Source organism: Schistocerca serialis, chromosome 7 (genome assembly GCF_023864345.2).
Source record: "Schistocerca serialis cubense isolate TAMUIC-IGC-003099 chromosome 7, iqSchSeri2.2, whole genome shotgun sequence".
NCBI classification, from domain to species: Eukaryota; Metazoa; Arthropoda; class Insecta; order Orthoptera; family Acrididae; genus Schistocerca; species Schistocerca serialis.
In genome coordinates this window covers 261,617,645-261,642,328 of record NC_064644.1, presented here as the reverse complement: position 1 = coordinate 261,642,328, position 24,684 = coordinate 261,617,645, and the positions used below count along the sequence as shown (strand labels likewise).

At 40.7% G+C, this 24,684-nt stretch overlaps 2 non-coding genes across 2 annotated transcripts; one reads left to right on the top strand and one right to left on the bottom strand.

The window, feature by feature from the left end:
- Positions 1 to 23,382: 23,382 nt before the first annotated feature.
- Trnai-aau (transfer RNA isoleucine (anticodon AAU)) lies at positions 23,383 to 23,456 on the bottom strand. Its single transcript has one exon. It is a non-coding gene; the product is annotated as a tRNA-Ile (tRNA).
- A 444-nt stretch (positions 23,457 to 23,900) lies between these two features.
- Trnai-aau (transfer RNA isoleucine (anticodon AAU)) lies at positions 23,901 to 23,974 on the top strand. The gene has a single exon. It is a non-coding gene; the product is annotated as a tRNA-Ile (tRNA).
- Positions 23,975 to 24,684: the final 710 nt, after the last annotated feature.

Sequence of the window (24,684 nt, the reverse complement as noted above, 5' to 3'; positions counted from 1 at the left end):
AGTTGCCGATAATGTTACTACCGCGAAAGTAATTTAAATTTACCGTGGTCGTGCGCAATGAAAAAGGTATCGAACTGTGCTACGTTAACCGAAGGTAAAGTTTTGACGGGGAGCAATAATTGAGCTAGTGGGAATCGAACCAGCTTTCTGGTAGTTCCAAAGTACGCTCTAGTTAAAGGAAAGAAAGACCGTCGCCAGCCTTATTAGGCAAAGCGGTGCCAACAGACTATACTCTTCATTAAGAAAGGTAATTATTGTGTATGACTTTGCTTGGTACTAAATTCTATTTTAGAAATATGACACGAAACAGCAGCAGAATCTAGCAATTCTTAGAACAGCAATTTGTCTTGCGCTACATAGTTGTAGACTCTGAACTTTTTTGCAGCAAAATGACTCTCCCTAGCACTTGCTGTCGATATTCAAAATAAGAAAGCTACTGTACATCACATGAAATGAATTACTGGAGGATGAGCAAAGCAAACAGGAACATCAGGAGCTTCAGCTGATTAAATATTGGAACATACTGACAGAGAAACGATCTGTAAGCTGTTACACTCACTGATCCCACTACTATATGTTTCCACAGGGAACATTCGCTTCTTTGCATTAAATAGAAATAAAATAAAATGCGGGGACCCTGAATCTGTTACGCTCTGAACAGCTATATCCAGTTAATCTTTAAATAACATAAAAGCAATTAAAATAATTGTTGAATTTCGCAAGGACTTTTACTCTAATAATGACTATAATACTGGCTCAATATTTAGCATGGGGACCCAGAAACTGTTATATTAATTCACTGAGATAAGAACTGAACATTTCCAGCAAGACACAATGTGGTGACACTTTTAAAGACAAGTAAATGAATAACAGTCCTTTTACAAACCTGTGGAGCTGGTATTCGTTATGCTGCCCTTGAACTCCAATAGCCACTTTTTATGATACACTTTTTGTTTAGCAGCTCTTAAAACTGAACTAAGTTTTTGTCAAGAATGAAATGCAAGCAAAGTAATTTCTTTTCTCTGTATTCAACCTGTTGCAAAACTTAATTACCTATGCAAGTTTACATGGAGTATTTCAGAAATAAAACTGCACTAAAGAGATTTACTTCTTCACAAAAGATAATGCCACTATAAAAGCAATAGATGTTCTGCAGTTCAATAAAATATGAAACTTTAATTACTGCATCACTACGATAAAAATCCTATCTAGGCAGACTAACTAAGGAGAAACCCAAGGTTTTCAACACCAAGTTTAACTAAAAACCATTATTTGCAGATCAGAACAAATGACTGGTCTATGCAAGTAAATATAATTCTAAACTGTTACTTGAGATGCTGGTGGAAGTAGTGACGATATTCTGCGGCTACTAAAGGCGGCAAACATGCTCATGGCTCTGGAAGTATAAAAGTTCTGAAATTATCTTCTTGGTGCCGGATTTTTGTGGTTCATAGCCAACCAATAAATACCATGAATAATTAGCCGATTATCTTTCACATCCGAGGCACTATTAAATCAGTCTTGCTATTTGCTAGGCTAAGTCAGCGCACAAGGTGAGAACAGTTTGGATGTGGTCCACCGACTGACTGTGCTACAAAGACTCCTTGCGGTTCTACGGCCAAATCTACCTGTTCTATTCCCTCCATTCGAGTTTCGTAGCGACGGACTTCCCTCCAGATTTTACATAAGCACAAACCTATGTGCCCTGAGCATGAATCAGTTCTAAAAATACTATTTTAACATAACAGAATTTAAAGACAAGGCAGATCTGGAAACTGCTTACTCAGGTTAATTACAGTGAGTTAAACTGACAAGAAATGTGAATAAAAGCTTACATAGATGCTTAACCAAAGAACATAGTGACACAAATGTTACATTAAGCGTAAGAAGACAAAGAAATTACCTTATATGGGCATAGCTGATACTGCACAAAAGTGTTACACTAATCTAAAAATCATTAGTATAATAAAAATTGTTTTATTATGAAATAAAAACAAGACTGAGATCAAAGAAAGGAAGATAGTAATAATTCTAGGATCCAAATTCCATATCAAAAAGCTGTTCCACATCAGAAATGAAATCCTTTACTAAGTCACTGAAAAAAGCCTCAGACACAATGAGGACGAGAAGAACTGATCTTCGTGGACACATCATTAGAATGAACCCAACAGACTAACCGAACCAAATTTTTCAATGCTTCCGTAACAAAGGAGTCAAACCTAAATGGTTTTCAGAAACGGCGGACGGCTTAAAAGAGATCCGATTCACAGAACACGTGCTTACAGGGAAAAAAGCATAAGGAGTGGTGGAGGCTGGTCTCATGTCAAAATCAGGGCCAAGGGAATGATCTGTTGAGAAAAAATAAAAGCAGGATCAGAAAGAATAAAACAATTTTTTTTATTCATCAGCCTTGTGATTGATTTGATGCGACCCGCCACGAATTCGTCTCCTGTGCCAGCGTCTTCATCTCAGAGTAGCATTTGCAGCCAACGTCCTCTATTACTTGCTGGATGTATTCCAATCTCTGTTTTCCTCTACAGTTCTTGCCCTCTCCAACTTCCTCTAGTACCACAAAAGTCATTTACTCATTTCTTAACAAATGTCCTATCATCCTTCCCCCTCTCCTTGCCAGTGTTTTCCATGTATTGCTTTCCTGTCCTATTTTGCGCACAACATCCTCATTCGTTACCTTATCAGTCCACCTAATTTTCAACATTCGCCTGTAGCGTGACATCTCAAAGTTCAAGAGTAGAATTAAAATTCAAGGTGAAAGAACATCAATGATATGACGTTCCGTCCTGAGTGAAAGTGACGAAGAATTACATGAGGCGCTGAATGTGTAAAAAATATGGATTGAGAGTAAGTCGAAAAAAGACAAAAGTAATGAGAAGTAGCAGAAATGAGATCATCGAGAACCTTAGTATCAGGATTGATGGTCACGCAGTGGATGAAGTTAGGGAATTCTACTGCCTAGGCAGCAAAATAACCAATGACGGACGGAGCAAGTAGGACATCAAAAGCAAACTAGCAATGGCAAAAGGGTCATTCCTGACCGTGAGATATTTACTAGTACCAAACATAGGCCTTAATTTGAGGAAGAAATTTCTGTGAATGTACTTTTGGAGCACAGCATTGATGGTAGTGAAACATGGACTGTGGGAAAACAATACTGTGCTAAAAGAAAGACAGAACATTAAAGAGTCGGAAAAACGAAAAAAAGAAGAAGCAGAAGGAGAAGAAGAAGAAGAAGAAGGGGGGAGGAGGAGGAGAAAGTAATATCCAAAATAAGTAGAACTTGTTCAAAAGCGCACATCTTTCACCTCCGTAAAATGGAAATCTCCAGGTGGGAAGCATTCAGTACAATGTTGCCCCATCCCATTCGCTGCGACATTCTTTGGTCCTCCTTGGCATACTGTACACAAGGTACTCGAGACGTAGCTGCGCAGAATTGTTCCATTCTATTCAGCGACGCTCCTCGTGTCGTCCAGTGCGTGAGCAGGGTTCCTGCTTCAAGGCACTGCAACTTTGAAGTGTTTAAAGGCTCCAAGAAAATGGATAGGATAAAAATTGTAAACTTACCGAGAGATTTGAATATTTTCGAAATGTAATACAGAATCAAGGAAAATAAAGATAGGTCTAACACCTGGACCAAATGTAAAAAGGAGGAATCCCAAAACAGAGAGCAAGTAGTAAAAGAGACGCTGGGAGATCAGAAAACGTCGATAACAATTTCCTCATCGACCAGAAAGGCGAATTACGGGCGAAGGAGGATGAACGAAAGTATGGAAACACTGCTAACACATTACCATGCCTAGCTCCTTGGATTTCCGAACAGCTTCCAGTCGTCTCGGAATGGATTTGGATAAATACATGTCATGCATGTTTTTCAAGGGACTCTTATACGATTCTTCCTGCAAAATAGTGGCAGTTCAGGTAACGATGATGGCGAATAGCGATCACGCACCATTCTCTCATTTTGCGTCACAATCCTCCTCAGTGACCATCTTTCACGACGCTTAACTGAAACCTTTCGTCCGCGTTGTGACTTAGCGGATGATGTTTCTCGAGTTTCCGTGTATGCGGTGTAAATCTTCAAAACGGTGACTCTTGAAATATCAAACGCTTCGGCTTTCCGCCATACGAAATGGTTCAAATGGCTCTGAGCACTATGGGACTTAACATCGGAGGTCATCAGTCTCCTAGAACTTAGAACTACTTAAACCTAACTAACCTAAGGACATCACACACATCCATGCCCGAGCAGGATTCGAACCTGCGACCGTAGCAGTCGCGCGGTTCCGGACTGAAGCGCTTAGAACCGCTCGGCCACCGCGGCCGGCCCGCTATACAACTACCAAATATTTGTCCACGTTCACATACACGTAGCTCTGGCAGAATGTACTCACGTCTACACAGAACGCTGTGCCGTTCGTCGTCAAAATAGCGCAATCTGCAGTCTTGGCTAGTATCTGCATTTATGTTCAATGGGGCGTTTCTCGCGGTGTTTCCATATTTTTGTTCTACACCTGCGCCTACTCCATGGAAGGAAAAACGACAAGAGGAGGAGGAGGAGGAGGAGGAGGAGGTGGTGAAGGAGGGGGAGAAGGAGGAGGGTAGGGGGAGGAGGGGGAGGGGTAGGGGGGAGAAAAGAGGATAATCAGGATCTGAACCGGCGGGATGGGCAGAGACCCTTCACATCTGCATGCATTACCGATTACAGAAACAGAGAAGTAGTTTCATGTTTCAATATACCGTTAATAACATCATTTAGTGAAGCACAAGCTTGCTGGTACAAAGCTGAGGAAGGAAACAGGACGCGACCTTTTCAAAGCAACCATCCAGACATCAGCGTAACCGATTTAGGTTACCCATGGAAGACCAAAATCTGGATATCAGGGCGGGATTTGAACCATAACGTCCTAGAAAGTGAGTTAACAGCTTTGAACCTCGCGACATTCGCTCGGCGGTACTTGGTTGGGAGGACACGAAGTCAACAATTCAGAAAGGGTGAAGGTTGGTTCTCCTAGTCCCTGTGCCCGAACGCCACAAGTTGCCCTTTAGGCAGAAAATCGCGTACCTGGGCAGGCAAATCCTTCGCACTTTGGAGAACAAATGCCTCTTGAGACTTGTCATTCTTGTTTTAACTCTGTTTGATTCGGCTCACCGTAATGCATACATTTTTTAATAAAAGCACATACACTAAGACTCAGCGAAAAGTGTCGGCTCTGGTTCCATACCACAAGCTGACAAAATATAAGAAAGACAAGTATTCATTAACAAGAAAACTGTTCAATGCCAAAATTATCACATAGCACTTATTCAAGTCCGTACAAATCTAAAATGTCATCGTTGGTTTACAAATATCTTCTGAATAACAGTACTTAGAATTGAAGCTTATTACTATGTATTTTCTATTACTGAACACCTTTCTCGTCATTCATTGTCAGGTACTGCACTGAAATAATTATTTCTCTCTTTCAGATTTGCTAATAAAAACGTAATGGTACACTTTGGCTTAATATTTGAAGAAATAATAGAGGGGTTGATGATGAGATCAACCTTCTGTACGATCAGAGCTATATACGACAAAAAGTATATATCTGCAGACACAGAGATCAGACACCGGGAGAGAGGACAAGTTACTGTCTCACACTCTCTCACCCATTTTTCGCATACGGAAAATTATTAAAGATTTCATGTCATGTGGGGGGGGGGGGGGGAGATTTAGCGCCTCTAGAGCCCTGTGATTGGCTCAAGACGGGGTGAGGTGCGAAGCACTCGGGTGGTGGACTTCGGTCTGGTAAGCCCTTCTGGTCGAAGCTCTGGCATGTGTGGTTGGTACTTGTGACCTGTCCTGAGACTGACTTCACTTGCGAGCAGTTTAGACTGGGGAGCCTGTGGCGAAGTTCTTACTGTACCGACAGCGTGACGTCAAGCGTCTCAGACTACTCGTTTGCCGAGGGCACACTTATTCGTTTTTGGTTTACCAGTCTTGACCTTTGGTATCCTTGTGCGCTCCGACGTATAAGTGAGCGAACGGGTGTGCCACACACTGAAATCTATTGGGATTTCAGGGCTCTGGTAGAGAGTAAATTGCGATCCATCTGTCTGATCGCCAGACCGTGAGATTTTTGCATTTCTTTCGTGGCCGCAGTCGATTCACAGGTGCCGCCTGCACATCTCACTTCCACTGCAAACATCTCGCCAGCTGCAAGTTACATCACCGCACGAGTCAAACAGGGTAGCGTACTGCCGCTCTGGCATTATCAGGGCGTCCACATCTCAATCGCCACTTGCTCTCAACTGCACCTTTGTAGAGAAAATTCGGTAGATTTCATCAATCAAAGTCTGCTCAGCGTCAGATCAATTCAGCTTGCGTTATCCACATTTTTAGGGCCAGAGTACTTGACTCAATCCACTAAGTAAACTGTCTCTGACACCCATGATCGTTTTCCTGTGTAGTCGTAAAGCACCTGTTAGTTGTTTACGGTATTCGATCAATAACTTGTTTAGCATAATTTATGTCTATTTTTGGGAAAATAAATGTTCTTAGTACATTAATTTTGCCTACATTCTCAATCATTTAAAATAGTCCCACTAGGGTTGCCTTTCAACCACAAGGTAACTTTGAGAAATGCGGTACTATACGTGGCTGAGATGATAACACTACGAAAAAAATGGTGCAGAATAACTAGAAAATGAAGAGAGAAAATTATGAGCCAAATACAAAAAGGTGATGAGAAATGGATATGAAGAACTGGGGATTAACTGGACCAGAGTATGAGGACAATATCAGGATAAATCAGGCTGAAAAGGGGAGATTTGCGCCACCTGTGATCAGGACGAATATAGATAGAATAACTACAACTGTGTGAGACACAACATGAAGGACAAAAGGAAAGTCAGAAACAAAGTGTTTGTATGTTCATCCTTTTGGCAGGAGGTCGTTGGCACGGCGGCCGTGTACTTCAAATTGCTCTGAGCACTATGGGACTTACCATCTGAAGTCATCAGTCTCCTAGAACTTAGAACTACTTAAACCTAATTAACCTAAGGACATCACACATATCCATGCCCGAGGCAGGATTCGAACCTGCGACCGTAGCACTCTAACCAGTGCTGACACCTAAGTTTTCAGATTATCTGCGTATCCAGTTATGCTGGCCGCTGATGCAGTATATATAGGGATCGTATCAACTCCTTCCACATCAGCTACAGCTTGAAGATGGCGCAATGAAGCGCCGAAAGTGGTTGCAACAAAATAAATAAAATCATAAGGACTAATGTACGCGTTTTATTTTCTCACAATAGAAACCAAGTGGGCTTTTGGTCACGGAATGGATCGGCGGGAACTGGAGATAAAGATGGAAGGGAAGGAAAGTCGAAGAAGCAAGTTCGCCCCGACCAACACCTTGAAATACGTACATATTTGAGTGGTGCCTGTCCTGTTGGACTCTACTCGAATATAAACACTTCTGTAAGTGCGTGACAGCTCCTTCGTGTTGGTTTCAGTGCAGATGCACTGATAACTTCCAAACTTCTCCGGGAATGAAGAATTTGCGAGTAGGGGGTTGATGGTCACTGCCTTGCAGCGTGCGGTAAGTTGGAAATTTCAGTCGGCCGGGGATCGTGTCCGAGAGGCCGAAGCAAAATGAGATAGAAAAAAGCGGTTAAGGCGACTGCTTATGAGAAGCGGTAGATCCTGGTTCGAGTCCCGGTCTGGCACAAATTTTCGGCATTTGACATTGCATTACCACAGTGCCGTGTGGGCCTGGAAGCCACGACTCCCACCCATCCCTTCTCTTTCTTTCGGCCTTCCCCTGTTCTGTATAAACGCTTGAGGCAGTCGACAGAGAAGGAAATAGAAAAAGAGAGGAGAATCATCAATGGACCTGACAAAAGAGGATCTCGGAAGAAGAACAGAAGACAAGAAGAGAGAGAATGAAGAGGTTCTGAGAGGAGGAGAAGAAAATGCAACCCATGAAGGGGCTATCTGCGTTCCTGTAGAGGCAGTAATGGAAGGCGAAGAAGAATAAGAAGGTGGTGCACTGCTGCAATAAGTTTTACTGGCTTCTTACAGGGAATGAGCAAGCCGTAATCACATGCCGGCAACTAGTTGTGGATTTCAGGTACTGGTTGGAAAAAAATAAACGGCTGTCCCCCTCCCACCCCCCCCCCCCCAAAAAAACAGAATCCATTCCACGTACGCAGTCTTTCATCGGCTTTGGTGTGCATGAATGATACATTCCAGCTGATTCTGTTGCGGTTGGAAGATTTTACGAGTAATCTAAGATACTTAAAACAGTACCACAAACATGGAACTACGTTTTTGTGCGACACTTGAGTCAGAAGGTAAAGTGGTTACAAAGACCTCTTATTATACTCCCGCTTTTATTTTTACTCGTCGGTAACCAGGTTACGTCAGCGCCTCGCGCAACATTGTTTCGGTTAGAAGGCTTCACGCTTCATCGGTAGACTGCGACGTTTGTCTCTTGCGGTGTCAAGTCGCTTGTTCGTGGCGGAGGTACTGGAATAATCTAGGAATAGCTACGATCCTCGTCCTTGACAACTTCTATCAAGCATACACAGTGATTTAAGTAAATGTCCTGTAATTAGGGCCTCCCGTCGGGTAGACAGTTCGTTGGGTGCAAGTCTTTCGATTTGATGCCACTTCGGCGACTTGGGCGTCGATGGGGATGAAATGATGATGATTAGGACAACACCCAGTCCCTGAGCGGAGGAAATATCCGACCCGGCTGGGAATCGAACCCGGGCTGTTAGGATTGCCATTCTGTCGCGCTGACCACTCAGCTACCGGGGGCTGACTGAGATTTAAGTGACGTTTATGAAATACCTATATTACACATATCTGACATCTCTTACTCTTTAACCTCCTCTACTGTTGTCATAAGCACCTCCTCCTTCCTTATTATATGTCCTATCCAGATTATTCTGCTTCTTTTTATTACACTCAGCAGTAGTCTCTGCTCTCCCACTTTTCTCAGTACCTCTTCATTCCCACTCCATCCATTCAACTCATTCTTCGCATCTTCTGCTCCATCCACGTATCAAAACTCTCCAGCTTTGCTCTGTCGTTACTTTTCATTATCCACACTTCAGCACCATACAGGAGGGAACCCCATATAGAGCACTTCATCAGCTTTTTCCTCAAAACTTTGTCCATATTGTTGCACAAAACTCTCTACTTTTCTTACCAACTGCCTGTTTCGCCATGTCTACCGCCTTTTTAATTTCTGTACTGTATCTGCGTTAGCTTTCTATTCTGGTTACTGGGTATTTAAAGCTTTGCACGGGTTCTAACGTATCTTCACTCGGCATTATCTTTACCTTTTTTAATTCCGCTAAGAGCCGTTACGATCGTTTTCTTTGTACTGCTTTTCATTACGTAACTTCTTCCTTTAGCTTCAATGACCTCCACTATTTCCTCCAATTCTTTTTCATCCGTTGCTAGAGAGACCATTTCCTCTACAAACCTCAAAGACCACATGCTGCTTCTCTAAGTCCATCTTTGTACAAGATAGTTGAGGGACGTCCGCTGTTCAGTATGAACTGTAAAGTAAAATTCACCTCCGGCAGTCTATATTTTGAATGTAATTTATTTATGCGACCAGTTTCGGCCTTTCACTCCTCACTTTCAGGCCCCTGTGTGAAGACGACGACTACAATGACAGTGTAAACTACATAACGGGTACCGTAAAATTTTAGAAATCAGTTGTATATTTTGGTAATATGCAGTAAACATTTAAGAAAAACTTAACTGTGTAAAGTGCGACATCGAAGTCAGTGATAAATTAAGGAATATAACGAGAACACTAATAAAACCGACAAACTGCAGGGACGGATTCCTGACTGGAAATGGAGAAAAAGTCCTATGAACCTGTGTCGTGAGTGTATCGTTCCCACGGTAGACGGCACTGGCGAATGAAAGTTCATCTGACCACGTGTCGTGTGTTCGTTGTGTGTAGCAGGCTATGAGATGGACACAGCGTATTGTAAGCAGGAGAATGGTCCGTTATTCACGTCGGGAACAAGCCGAGATGGTGTTTGTGTACGACCAAGCACATGGAAACGGTCGACAGGCATCACGACTGTACCAAAACAATTACCATCACAGATACCAACAAAATCATACAACATTTCAAGCCCTTTTCGGGCGTTTGTGAGATAATGAGTTCTCTCACGCAGATGAACGTGCAGGGAGGAGGCGGATTCTGTGTGCACCAGGTCTGGAGTACCAGTATTTTGAGATGAATGTTAGTACAAGCTCCAGCCAAGTGGCCTGCGAACACGGTGTAAGCCAATGTGCAATTATTTGTATCCTCCATGAAAGCCGCTGCGATCCGTGTCACCTGCAACGAGTGCAAGGATTATAAGCAGTGGATTTCCCTCTACGGGAAAGATGTTGCCGATGCATTTTGCACCAGACCATCACAATTACGGGACTTCAGTCATCAGTCCTCCTTACCGAGGAACCAAGCTTTACCAGAACTGACATCAAAAATGCATAATCGTCGTTTGTGGACATCAGACATGGCACGTGGTTCGAGGAAGTGTCAATTGTCAGCACCATCTACTTTACAACGATGCATTTCCGTACAAATGTTCATAGGACCTTTCTTCCTACGTTTACAGTCAGGAATCCGTCCCAGCGGTTTGTCGGTTTTATCGGTGTTCACCATGTATGTTTGCTGTATAATAGTTACGTCAACCTACCAATCGAAGGTCAAAAATGTGGCGTCATAGTTATCTATGAATGACGTATAATTTTTGACCTCCGATTAGTCGGTTATCTAGTTATATTCATACAGTGTGAAACTGTTTCCTCGTTTTATTCCTTATCATTGACTTTGATGTACAGTTTGGTTTTGTCAAATGTTTACTACGTATTACAATTGTATATACTCATCTTAAAATTTACACTGTCCATAATTATGTATTTTACAGCCATTATTGTCGTCTTTATACGGGGGCCTGAAGATAACGAAGAGTATCGCCAAAACTGCTCGCATAAATATCGTTCATAATATAGTTGGCTGAAGGTGTTTCTAATTTTACATTTTACATTATTCTTTCTCTTGTATTCATCCCCATGTGAGCATTGTTCGATCATATTCTTCGAGTACATATCAAAACAGTGAGAGACGGACGACAGGCTTGACTTAACCCCATTCCCCAATTCAGTGTAGTTTTCCCATCTCATTCTTACTTGTGCTTTACGATCTAAATCTAATGCTTTTAGTAGCCACCTGATTTTACAGACCGCTTTTATTCATATTATTGTATTTGCCTGACATTCTATTAGATTTCGTCCTTCACAAATAAGTTTCACAATCATGTCGATTGAACAAAATGATAAACTGAGATTTGAATTTGAATCATATTTGCATAGTTTCCTCACTAACACTGCTCAGTATTATCAGCCTAACTCTAACACAGTTTAACTTCAACTGCACTCTCTACCAAAGATAAACATTGTCTACTCCCACAGTGCCCTCGCGCAGCTCAAAGATGTTAGCTTAACTTCTGTGATACAGATTACAACATCGCAGCTCGCTCACAATCGATTGGGATACCAAAATTGTACATGACACCTGTCAAGTGTAATACTTACCGAAAAAAGAAAAAGTTAAAGTAACATGAGTCCTGAAAGTTGAACATCCTATAATATGAACACTTCGTCATTCGAGGGTTAAAAGACGTCTGGCTGCAGATACTGGCATGGACGTTTTAATTGGGACTCCGTCAAAAATTTGGTTTGAGGTTATTTTGTATCACAAAACCTTCAGTAATCTTTTACGCCTGTCTTCCTAGCGTGCCCACCTCTATGGGACCAAGCCGTATCAGCACCTTAACAGCGTGATTTTTATGCAGAAACAACCGACTCAGGAACTTACTCTTAAGACGACTCCCTTCTAAAAAAAGGGGAGGAATATGATTAGGTAGCCTAGAGCCTCGAACGATACTGTTCATCAGAAACGTAAGTTTATTTTTATAATTTGGCGCAGGTGAACCACAGCATCAAGGTGTCAAAGTAAAAGACTACCGGAAGAATTACATTAAATGGGGTCTTAGATTAGCGTATGACCGTAGATCCGACGGCGCTGACAGAACTATTGAATCAAGAATGGCAATCATTTGATTGTCGCAGCTTCAAGCAGCGATTTATAAACCAGAAAGTACACAAAATTACTGGAAATAAAGTGAGCATAATTTTATATCAGTTTCCTCTGTAAAATAAACAGTTGACCACTGAATTAAAAACATTCATCAAATATTATTACAGTCACTGTACCCTATAGAATTAACTTTACAAACAGCTTGAGCAATAATCAGTCCTAAATGTGACAGCCCTGGTCTGTCGCAGCCATAAACACGGCAGACTAGAATGGATACAATTGCCGGCCGGGGTGGCCGAGCGGTTCTAGGCGCTACAGTCTGGAACCGCGCGACCGCTACGGTCGCAGGTTCGAATCCTGCCTTGGGCATGGATGTGTGTGATGTCTTTAGGTTAGTTAGGTTTAAGTAGTTCTAAGTTCTAGGGGACTGATGGCCTCAGAAGTTAAGTCCCATAGCGCTCAGAGCCATTTGAACCATTTTTTTTTATACAATTCAGAGACTGACAATTCCATTGCCATTAGTCTTAGTTCTTAAGAATATGAGGACACGTTGGGGATGTAGTCGTTTGTTTGTAAACCTTTACTCTCCGCCTCGGCCACGTCCGATACTCCAATTCCCCAGAATGTGATTCTGAGTGGTGACTAGGATGTTATGGCAGTGGTAGCATATGGCAGATTTATACAGGCAGAGTAATAAAACAAGTTTTTTCAATGTGTCGTCCTTCTCCCCTCATTCAGTAACTGTTTAATATTCATTACATTCACTTTGGCAGAGTAAATCGACATTTTAAGGTGAAATAAAAAACTGTTTATGACTTGACGGTTACATCTTACATTATGATTCATTAAATCAAACTCAAAATTCGATTTAAGCCTGAATTAGCGACATACAAAACAGCAATTGAATTAGAGTTACGTCCTCATTACCATGTGAAACTGGTTTGACGCTCCAAGAACGACGTAGCAAGGTTGGTGAAAAGGATAGGAGTCAATCACACGCTGAAAAATATGCAGCTTACATGTGAAGTGAGGAGGAGTCGTTGTGCTTGTGTGAGACTGATATTAACTCGTAGATAACACTGATATTTAATTTCGATAACTATTTTAGTGCTATAGTCTGCGTATGCTTGGACCACAGATACATATAGACAGAGCACGACCCAAACTCCGCCGGGTTGTAGATTGAAACCAACATCTAAGTCGCGTGATGGAGGACAAAAAGCAAAATTTCTCTCATTACGCACGAAGCGAAGTGGAGCCGATATTTACTGTTTTTTGTCATTTAAACCTGATATCAAGCACCGATTTTTACAAGTGAACTACTTATTACGTTTCTATTACACGTGTAGTAATACATTACACGTAATTTAACCGAAATTCCCTATATTAATGCAGTGCTTATTATTTATACATTTGGCCAGGTCAAAGGGTAACAAACAGCTGTAACACTGTATTGACAGCTCTGTCTTTTGACAGAGAACAGAATTACATTTAATCAGTGAATTCCTGTGTTTGTTGCACTGTGAGTCATCTAGTTCACTGACTCCACGTGAGTAGAAGACAAATTTCAGTTTGGTAAGAAGCATTTAGATTCCTGGCCATTTCTCAAAAAAACGTGTGAAATGTTTTATTACGCTTTTATAAGTAATTAGCTTAGCGCCCGTCGCTCACTGTATGGTCAGCATAGGTTTTTTCTTTAACCGAATTACGTTCTTCACAAACTGCAACACCATCTAAACTTTTCGCGCTAATTAAGGCCATAAAAGCATGGTTCTTTTCCAATTTATTCCTGACCAAAAAGAGGTTCTGGTAGCTGGAGTCCAATGTTTTTGATAGTCGTGCCGTTTGCGTTCTTATGTAAACACCCTATGTGATAAAAAGTATCCGGACACCCACAAAAACCTACGTTTTTCATATTAGGCGCATTGTGCTGCCACCTACTGCCAGGTACTCCATATCCACCACCTCAGTAGTCATTAGACGTCGTGAGAGTACAGAATGGGGCGCTCCGCAGAACTCACTGACTTCGAATCTGGTCATGTGAGTGTGTGTCACTTGTCATACGTCTGCACGTGAGACTTCCACACTCCTAAATATCCCTAGATCCACTGTTTCCGATGTGATAGTGAAGTAGAAACGTGATGCGACACATACACCACAAAATTGTACAGGCCGACCTCGTCTGTTGACTGACAGAGACCGCTGACAGTTGAAGAGGGTCGTAATGTGTGATAGGCAGACATATATCCAGACCATTACGCAGGAATTCCAAACTGCAACAGGATGCACTGCAACTACTATGACAGTTACTCAGGAGGTGAGGAAACTTGGATTTCATGGTCGAGCAGCTGCTCGTAAGCCACACATCACGCCGGTAAATGACAAACGACGCCTCACTTGGTGCAAGGAGCGTAAACATTGGACGACTGAACAGTGGGAAAACGTTGTGTGGAGTGACGAATCACGGTACACAATGTGGCGGTGCAATGGCAGGTAGTGGGTATGGCGAATGCCCCGTGAACGTCATCTGCCAGCGTGTGTAGCGCCAACAGTACAATTCGGAGCAGTGGTGTTATGTTGTGGTCGCGTTTTTCATGGAAGGGGCTTGCACTCCTTGTTGTTTTGCATGGCACAATCACAGCACAGACCTACATTGATGTCTGAAGCACCTTCTTGCTTCCCACTGTTTAAGAGCAATTCAGGGATGGCGGTTGCATCTTTCAACACGATCGAGCACCTGTTCGTAATGCACGGCCGGTGGCGAAGCGGTTACACGACGATAACATCCCTGTAATGGACTGGCCTGCGCAGAGTCCTGACCTGAATTCTTTAGAACACTTTTCGGATGTTTGTAAGGCGGACTTCGTGCCAGGTCACACCGACCGACATCAATACCTGGCCTCAGTGCAGCACAACGTGAAGGATGGGCTGCCATACCCCAAGAAACCTTCCAGCGCCTGATTTAACGTATGCCTGTGAGAGTGGAAGCTGTCATCAAGGTTACGGTTGGGCGAACACCATATTGAATTCCAGCATTATCGATGTAGGGCGCCACGAGCTTGATAGTGATTTTCAGCCACGTGTCCAGATACTTTTGTTCACATAGTGTATTTCCATAGAAACTTTCATCCTTTCACACACATTTCTTTATATCTAACCGAGAACTGAAATACTAGTTTTAATAGATTTACATTTAAAATTTTGTAACGAAATATTTTCATAAAACTAGGGGTTGAATTTCCAAAAATTATTTTTTAATTTCTAGTCGAGAAGTCAAATACAGCTTTAAAAATGGTTTAGTAGTTCTTTAATTATAATTTATTTTCAAAAAGACTTTCATCTGCTATTTTATCTACTTAGTGGTTGAACTTCCAAAAATGCTAAACACGTATTTTTTTAATTTCTGGCTGAGAAACCAAGTATCAGATTATCTTAGTGCTAGCTTCAGAACTCCCTTAATAGCGACATACTTTCAAAAAGACTTTCATTCCGTATTTCATCCCCTTAATAGAGGAATTTCGAACAATCCTTTCTTAAACTATGCCCACAATATAAGGTCCAAACCCTCTTAAAATTTCAAGTTTCTATCCTTAGCGATTTTAAGTGGGCGATAATAAGCCAGTGAATCAGTCTGGCCCTGTTTCACTTCCTTAGAGACTGAATTTCCAAAAAAAAAAAAAAAAAAAAAAAAAAAAAAAAAAAAAAAAAAAAAAAAAAAACGTGAAACACGTATTCCTTCATTTCTAACTGAGAAGCCGAACACAAGTTTTCCTAAATTTAGCTTTAAAAATTCTTTCGTAATGAATTTTTTTCATAAAACGTTTCATCCGCTATTACCCCTCCTTATTGCTTGAATTTCCTAAGAGAATGACATGCATACTTTTTATTTCGAACAGAGGAGTCAAATGCACCCTTTTTTCACCCCTGTCGTGGTTGAATTTTTAACAACACTGAAAAAGGTTTTTTTCTTTTACCAATACCAATGTTGAAAGATGTAGCTTTAAAAATAATTTAGTAGTGCTTTAATAACGATATGTTTTCAGAGAAAAACTTCCACCCACTACTTCATCCCTGTAGGGGCTAAATTCCCAAAAATTCTGAAATACGTGTTTCTTTATTTCTGACCGAGAAACTAAACACTAATTTTTATAGGCCTGGTTACAAAATTGCTTTAATAGCGACATATTTCTGAAGACGGTGATGAGTCTGAGTGAGTGAGCGAGCGAGTGAGTGAGGCCGTTGGGACTTTGCCTTTATATGCAGAGATTACACCCGTTTCTATCCATACTGTCCGGCTTTTAGACAAAATAAACGTTTGTGTTTCATGATTTTGTCTTAATCCATTACAGATACCTAAAGATTATCAAGGTAAGAAGCATAATACATTAGAAAACATTGACTATGAACAGGATCCGCCCGGATAGCCGTGTGGGCTAAACCACCGCCTCCGGGATGGAGAGGTGCGCCAGGATCGAATCTTCCCCGGCGAATTAAGCCTGGGGTCACTGTGCCAACCAGCCAGAATGTGGTTTTTAGGCAGTTTCCCACACCCCACATGGCGAACACCGGACTGGTAGCGAAGTCCAGCCTCGGTTACACGATTCGCAAAAATTTAGGAACCTTTCGACTACTGCCACTTGAATGACAGTTGGGGTGCACACATTCCGTTCTAGGGGCAGGGGTGATGATAGGAGGGCACCAGGCCACCCCTTAGATTAAAATGCCAACCTTGTTACTAATAATGCCGATATTAGACGTGGGACAAAGGCACAAGAGGAAAAATAACTTGATTATGAAGAAAACTCTTGTAATGAGTTAGATATTAACACTCTGCCGTATCATTATTCATAGAGCTGTAGATCTGAGGACCAACATATTGTTAAAAGACAGATGTATAATGGCACTTGTCACTCAGTTCGTAATTTGTAGACACTAATAAATACTGTCAAATAGAAGACCATCCTCATCTGCTCGGTAACGATATCACATCTTAGCTTCAGCCTGTAAATTCAATGACTTACTCTCGAAAAATGTGTACGCAAATTTTCTAACGCCTTTACCTATGGAACGAAATATCACCTTTTGATTAATCCAAATGCTGCTGTCGTCATGTGCGGTCTACATCGTCTACGGTCTAATTGTTTATTCATGGAAATATATGAAATTTACAGACGTATTACCCAATGCTTTTCATTTCATGTATTCATTGACATAATGAGAATGAAACAACATCAAAAGCTGCAGGGAATTCTAGGACCCAATCTTGCGAGGAGACAACGAGCTTAAAGATTTAAAGAAAAGAAAAGATTTTTCCGTGAAATTCGTCTATTGTCGGTCTACGCATTTCCATTATGAGAGCTCAAAGTTCTTGCCAGTTAACTCTAGGAAGAGCGAAGGGGCAGGCAAATTTAATTCCTCCCTCTTTTTTTGGTTGGCAGCACTGGCGTAGATCACACATGCTCGAATATCAAGCTCGTGAAGGTAAGTGATTAATTCTTTAAAAACTGTCAATTAAGTTAATATCACGTCATAACGACGTTAGACTGTGTTTTATATTACCTATTGTAAGTTTCACTCGTTTCAAAGTATTTGTCGAAGGAAAAAAAAAAACCTCACAGCCAGTTTCCGCGTACTTTAGATGTACGTTTACATACAAATGTAAGAGATTTATTTAAGTATTAAGTGAACAATTTAGGTCGTTTTCATTACACATATATTTATTAGTGCCGTATCTACTCGGGGAATTAAAGGTCTTAAGTTCTATCTTTTATTTCCTTTCAAAACGCGTAAAGTACGTATCGCGCATACGCGATCTTAGGCTTAATTTTTCGGGTATACAAGTTTTGATTTTTAACGTTAGTTTAACTGTATTACGTTACTATATTAATAGTACACACTTATATTAGTGTTTCACATAATTTAGTGACTCTCGTGATCTGTTATCAATGGAATATTACTGTTATTGCTTAGAATAATATTTTGTAAAAAGATTGTAAACAACCACAAGCGAGAGTGTTTGAGCTACCGTAGGAAAGTCGTTTCTGGAGTTCTGTGCAGCTGTTGTGGCAGATGGTTACAGTGGGGTTTATGTAGTGGCATGGGAAACGGGGACGTAAATGGGTCTCTTCCATGGTACTAGAGATTATTTTCAAGGGATAGGAAAACAGCGGAACAGGAAAGGAAGATAAGAGCCCTTCAGGCTGAACTGGATAGTGATAGGGAGGAACTGATGAGGTTAAGGGGGGAGAAGGGTGAAGACAGGTGGTAAGTGGTAGCAAGGAACAGGGGCCACAGAAATAGAACAGTGTCTGACAGTTGCAGCATTGCCACAAACAACAGAATAGCCTTGCTACCTCATTCAACTAAGGAAGAGGCTCAAGTAGATGTGGGTGTAGTCAGCATTCAACAGACTTTCGCTAGGAAACCAACTATTGCAAAAAAGTAGAAAGTAGGGGAAAAGTTCTGTTGTTATGTAGTGGCCATGGAAGAGGCGTGGGCCAGATCTTGCAGGCAAAATTAGGTGACAGGTACCAGATCACAAGTATTTTCAAGCCCAGTGCATGTCTTAGCCAAGTGATAGAGGTTGTAGGATCATTGTGCAAGTGTTTTACAAAGCGGGATCATGTTGTGGTAGTGGGTGGAGAGGGAAACAGTGTTGCTAGGGATCAGGGCTACAATATTGAGTGTGACCTGGTAAAAATAGCATCTGCAACGAACCATATAAATGTTGGCTTGCTTCCTGCTTGCATGCAGTATGATCAGCCCCAATTGAACAGTTCTGTCAGGAGAGTCAACATGGAGGTGCTTCAGGTGGCTACTTTGTCAGGCATAGGTTTGGTTCCTGTTGATGGTATTGGTTGGTGGCACTTCACAAGACATGTCCTGCGCATCAATAGGAAAGGGTGGGGTAAACTGGCCGGGATGGGGGGGGGGGGGGGCACTGAAACTCATGGGAGTACTTTTTAGGCTAAGATCAGTGTCCAATCACCCTAGATTGATTGAAATTAAGCTTAATGAGAAGTTCAGGCAGGCAGATCCTATAGAAGTTTAAATATCACAAGATTCTTATAACAGTACAGTGAAAAATAATGTTAGTATGTCACAAGACTCACATACAAGCACAGTGAAAAATGTTAGTATATTGCTTCAGACTATAACAGGTTTAAAAAACAAAGTAGATGACTTCTTGTTTGTTTAGAAGATTTAGAAACTGAGGGTGAAATACATGTATTGTGCCTGTCTGTATATCGTATAGTCACAGGATGGAAATGGTAAATGTAGGTGGATATAAGCTTTCAGCACAAACAAGTAGAGACACTACGGAGAGAGGAGGCGTTGCCATATATGTTAAAATCTGTCATAGCGTGAAAAATTTGGAAACTAAAAATTTTGCATAGAGCAACATATAGAAGCATGTGCGTGTAAGCTTAAACTAAATAATGGCACTTTTATAATTACAGCCATGTATAGGTCCCAATTGGGAAATATTGAACTATTTTTGAAAAACTTCGATTCTTTGTTGTGCTATCTGTCAGACAGAGGAAAGCAGATTATTGTTTGTGTGGACTTCAATGTAGATTTTCTGTAAGAGTCCGATTGGAAGCTTGACCTTGAACTATTACTTGGTTCTTTCAATTTGATGTTAGTTACTGATTTTCCTACGTGGATGGTACAGGAAAGCAGCACACTGATAGATAATGTTTCCATAGCTCAAGATAAATGTGATAAAATAAAAACTTTTCCTGTTAAGAATGGTCTTTCTGATCATGATGCACAACTAGTCACAGTATATGATATAGCTCCATACAGTAATGCAAAACAGTCTTCCAAAGTACTGCATTCAATTAATGATTTAACAATTCAAAGTGTTACGGAAAATTTGCAACAGTTAGACTGGGACGAGGTGTACGGGGGAAATGATGCTAATTCAAAATTTGACGTGTTTCATGATACCTTTGTGAGTTTATTTGAAAACAGTTTCCCTAAGAAAACAGTGAAATATAATTTTAAGAAACCATGTAAAAGGCCATGGCTCACTAAAGGGATAAAAATATCTTGTAAACGGAAAAGGGAAATGTATCCTATAGCTATGAGGAGTAATGATCCCGAAACAACGAAACATTATAAAAACTACTGCACTGTATTAAGAAAAGTTATTAAAAAGTCCAGAAGTATGTGCATTATGTCTGAGATTAGCACATCTGATAGTAAAATTAAAACAATTTGTAATATTGAGGATAGGGAAACAGGGCAAGCGAGAGCACAGGAAGACTGTATTTGTATCAAACACAATGAAAAGTTTGTTAACAAGAAGTCCGAAGTAGAAAACAAAGTTTGGACAGGAAGAGAATAGAAGCTTTCGAAATGTGGTGCTACAGAAGAATGCTGAAGATTAGATGGGTAGATCACATAACTAATGAGGAGGTATTGAATAGAATTGGGGAGAAGAGGAGTTTGTGGCACAACTTGACGAGAAGAAGGGATAGGTTGGTAGGACATGTTCTGTGGCACCAAGGGATCACAAATTTAGCATTGGAGGGCAGCGTGGAGGGTAAAAATCGTAGAGGGAGACCAAGAGATGAATACACTAAGCAGATTCAGAAGGATGTAGGTTGCAGTAGGTACTGGGAGATGAAGAAACTTGCACAGGATAGGGTAGCATGGGGAGCTGCATAAAATCAGTCTCAGGACTGAAGACCACAACAACAACATATGGAAGAGGCAGTACTATACAATTTGATAAAATTGAAATCCAACCCAACTCTCCTATTGAAACTGGGAAAATGATAAATTCACTCAAAAGTAAAAGCTCACATGCAACTGATGGCATTTCCAACAGAGTACTAAAAGCTTGTTCCCAAAAAATAAATAGAATTCTCAGCCACATGTGTAGTAGCTCACTGAAACAGGGCAGTCTTCTAGATAGACTGAAATACACTATTGTTAAAGCATTGCCTAAAAAAGTGTTTGTTGCTAACCACTACCGCCTAATCTCACTTCTGACAGCTTTCTCCAAAATTCTTGAAAAAGTAATGTATTCAAGAGTGGCATCATATATTTCTAAAAATGAAGTACTAACAAAATGTCGGTTTGGTTTTCAGAAAGGCTTTTCAGCAGAAAATGCTATATATGCTTTCACTGATCAAATATTAAATGCAATAAATAACTGAACATCGCCCATCACCTCTCAAAGGCTTCTGATTGTGTGAATCATGAAATTCTGCTAGATAAGCTTAAGGATTGCATGGAGAGCTGCATCAAACCAGTCTCAGGACTGAAGACCACAACAACAAGCTTAAGGATTGTGGTATGAGTGGGACAGTGCACAAATGGTTTAATTCATACTTAAGTGGAAGATTGCAGAAGGTTGAAATTAACAGTACAGATAGTCTGCAAAAATCAGCAGAGTACTTGAACTGGGGAAGCATCAGGAATGGTGTCCCACAGGCTTCATCTTGGGTCCCTTATTCTTCTTAATATATATTAAAGACTTGGCACTCTACATTCATGAAGATGCAAAGCTAGTTCTTTTTGCCGATGATACAATTATAGTAATCACACCCAACAAGCAAGAATCAGCTAAGGAAATTGTAAATAATGTTTTTCAAAAAATTATTAAGTGGTTCTCTGCAAATGGACTCTCACTAAATTTTGAGAAAACACAGTTTATACCATTCTGTACAGTAAATGGCATAATACCATTGTTAAATATAGACTATGAACAGAAGTCTGTTGCTAAGGCAGAATACTCAAAATTTCTGGATGTGTGCATTGATGAGAAATTGAATTGGAAGATACACATTGATGATCTGTTGAAACGGTTAGCTTCAGCTACTTATGCTATTAGGGTTATTGCAAATTTTGGTGATAAACATATTAGTAAATTAGCCTATTATGCCTATTTTCATTCACTGTTTTCATATGGCGGCATATTTTGGGGCAATTTGTCATTAATAGAGAAAGTATTCATTGCACAAAAGGGTGTAATCAGAATAATAGCTGGAGCCCACGCAAGATCATCTTGCAGACATTTGTTTAAGGAACTCGGGATATTCACAGTACCTTCGCAATACACACATTCTCTTATGAAATTTGTCATTAATAACCCATCCCAATTCAAAAATAACAGCGAAGTGCATAGCTACAACACTGTAAGAAAGGATGATCTTCACTACTCTGGATCAAATCTCACTTTGGCACAGAAAGGGGTGAATTATGCTGCCACAAAAATCTTGTCATTTGCCAAATAGTATTAAAAGTCTGACAGATAGCCAAAAACATTTAAAAGCAAATTAAAAGAATTTTGTGAATGACAGCTCCTTCTACTGAATAGATGAATTCTTAGATATGAAGTAGTAACTGTACAAAAAATAATTAAATAATTAATTTTTGTAAAGAAAACGTACGTTAAAGTGACACGTTCTACATCCTTACGAAATGTCGTATTCATGATCTATGGAACAAGGATTAATGTATGTATGTATGTATGTATCTCTTACTGCATGTTCGCTTCAATTTTTGAAATTTAATTCAGCTGAGTTTCGAAGGTGACCAAGGTAAAGCATAGCCTGTAAAGATTAGCCGCAGATCCTCAATTCGCACTGCTGCAGAGGTAAGTGCTGCTTGCCCAATCTGAGGAATTGTAGTGGCCCATCGCCATCTTCATGTCTCAAACCACCGACGTCTTTGCATCGCCACCAGCTTGGGTAGCCACCCATAGCACCATATCAACCAGCCTAATTGAACCAATCTCTTTTATTTATTGAGTTGTACCTCTTCCATCAGTGATCTTGACCTAGTTTGGAATATTCAGGACCATAAACTACGCATCACTTCGGTTGCATTCTCTTAAATTTCACTCCACCCATTTAAACACATTTTGGTCCAAACTATGTATGCGACCTACTTAATTTTTAGATGTGATACGTCAGGAAGTTTTGACACTCTTAACACATATATATTGTTTGTTAACATCGTTATTTTCATCATCTGTCGTAGGTCAATATACAGCGATAGCTTCGCTTCCACAGAATACTTGCGTATCGTCAGGCAGTTGACTTTGTTGATCCGTATTTTACTATCAAGTTGCCCTCAAGGAATCCCATCAGAGTTCATATTATCAGCTCCTGTTTCTGTTCTTTCATCACGCTGTTTAGCGTCCGTAAACCTCAAACACACATACCTGTTCTTTCATATCTCTGTTCGTTTTGCCTAGTTAGACAGGAATACTCTAGGCAAAAATAACTGGCCCGTGGGGGGATCGAACCCACGACCTTCGCGTTATTAGCACGACGCTCTAACCAACTGAGCTAACGGGCCTGACCGCTGGGTGGTAATCCAACAAGGTATATTAACATCCTGTAAAATTATAACACATCGTTGCGTCTGATAACGAAATACACGTCGGTCGAATGATTTGCTTTGTAGATTCCAAAGTTAGATACGGTAACTAGTCTTCTAAAAATATAGTCTAATAATTTTGTAATTACAAGAGCAAAAGAAAAACAGGAATCATAAAACAACACTCAGCTTCAGCGCAATCATTTCTTCCGATAAGATGGACTACAGTCTAGCGCGGTGCATCAGGTAGAAGTAGGTCAAGATATAAAGAAGCGCAAGATGGGGTTGCATACCATTTAGGGGTCTTCAAGTACGCGCGAAACTAAAATTAATCCGCTTCTCATTTGGCTGTCGTCATTTCGTCCTTTAGTTAGGAATTTAGCGACGGTGAAAATTTTTTCGTAATTCTGTAACTTTCGCATCGGCCCGTTAGCTCAGTTGGTTAGAGCGTCGTGCTAATAACGCGATGGTCGTGGGTTCGATCTCCCCACGGGCCAATGTTGTTTCCTTACTGGTATTTTCAGCACCTAGGAATGCGTAACCGTTCTTTGGTATGGAATTTCAGTAACAGCTGCAACTGTCATCTAGATTACACCAACTAGTTGCATTATAAAATTGGTGACATGCTCTTGAAGCTGCTAAATACTGTGCACATCAAAGTGAAACATTTTGCCAAAGATAAATCTGTATCACTTTTTCTGAAAACAAAACGCACGTGTTTCCTTGCGATATGTGGACGCTAATCCCAAGATTTCTTGAGTTTCGACTGACAAAATTGTAACGGAGGTTAGTTACTGCCAAATAACCCTTGGTCGACTCCAGCGACGTGAAGCAATGTGTCCTTTCTGACTCGTCCTCAGTTCAAGTAGATCTGTCTCCCGCCTCGTCAAGTACCTATTCTTCTGACGCACAGAAAGCCCATATCTAAGACGAAAAGCTTACATGACTGAGTAGTTCAGCAAATGTTCTTGAATGTCTCAGCAGATGTACAAACGAAAGGGTCGACGACATTAGCTGGGAACAGAGTGTGCACGTACTGAATCGATAAGAACCATTACACATGTACTGCAACTTCAGTAAATACTTAACCGTTCTTTGGCATGGAATTTCTGTAACCGTTAGGTCATTGGAAAAATTTCAAAGAACAATTAGACAGCCCTTAAAACGCGCATCATTTGTTTGTATCGCCTCAACTTATTATCTATCT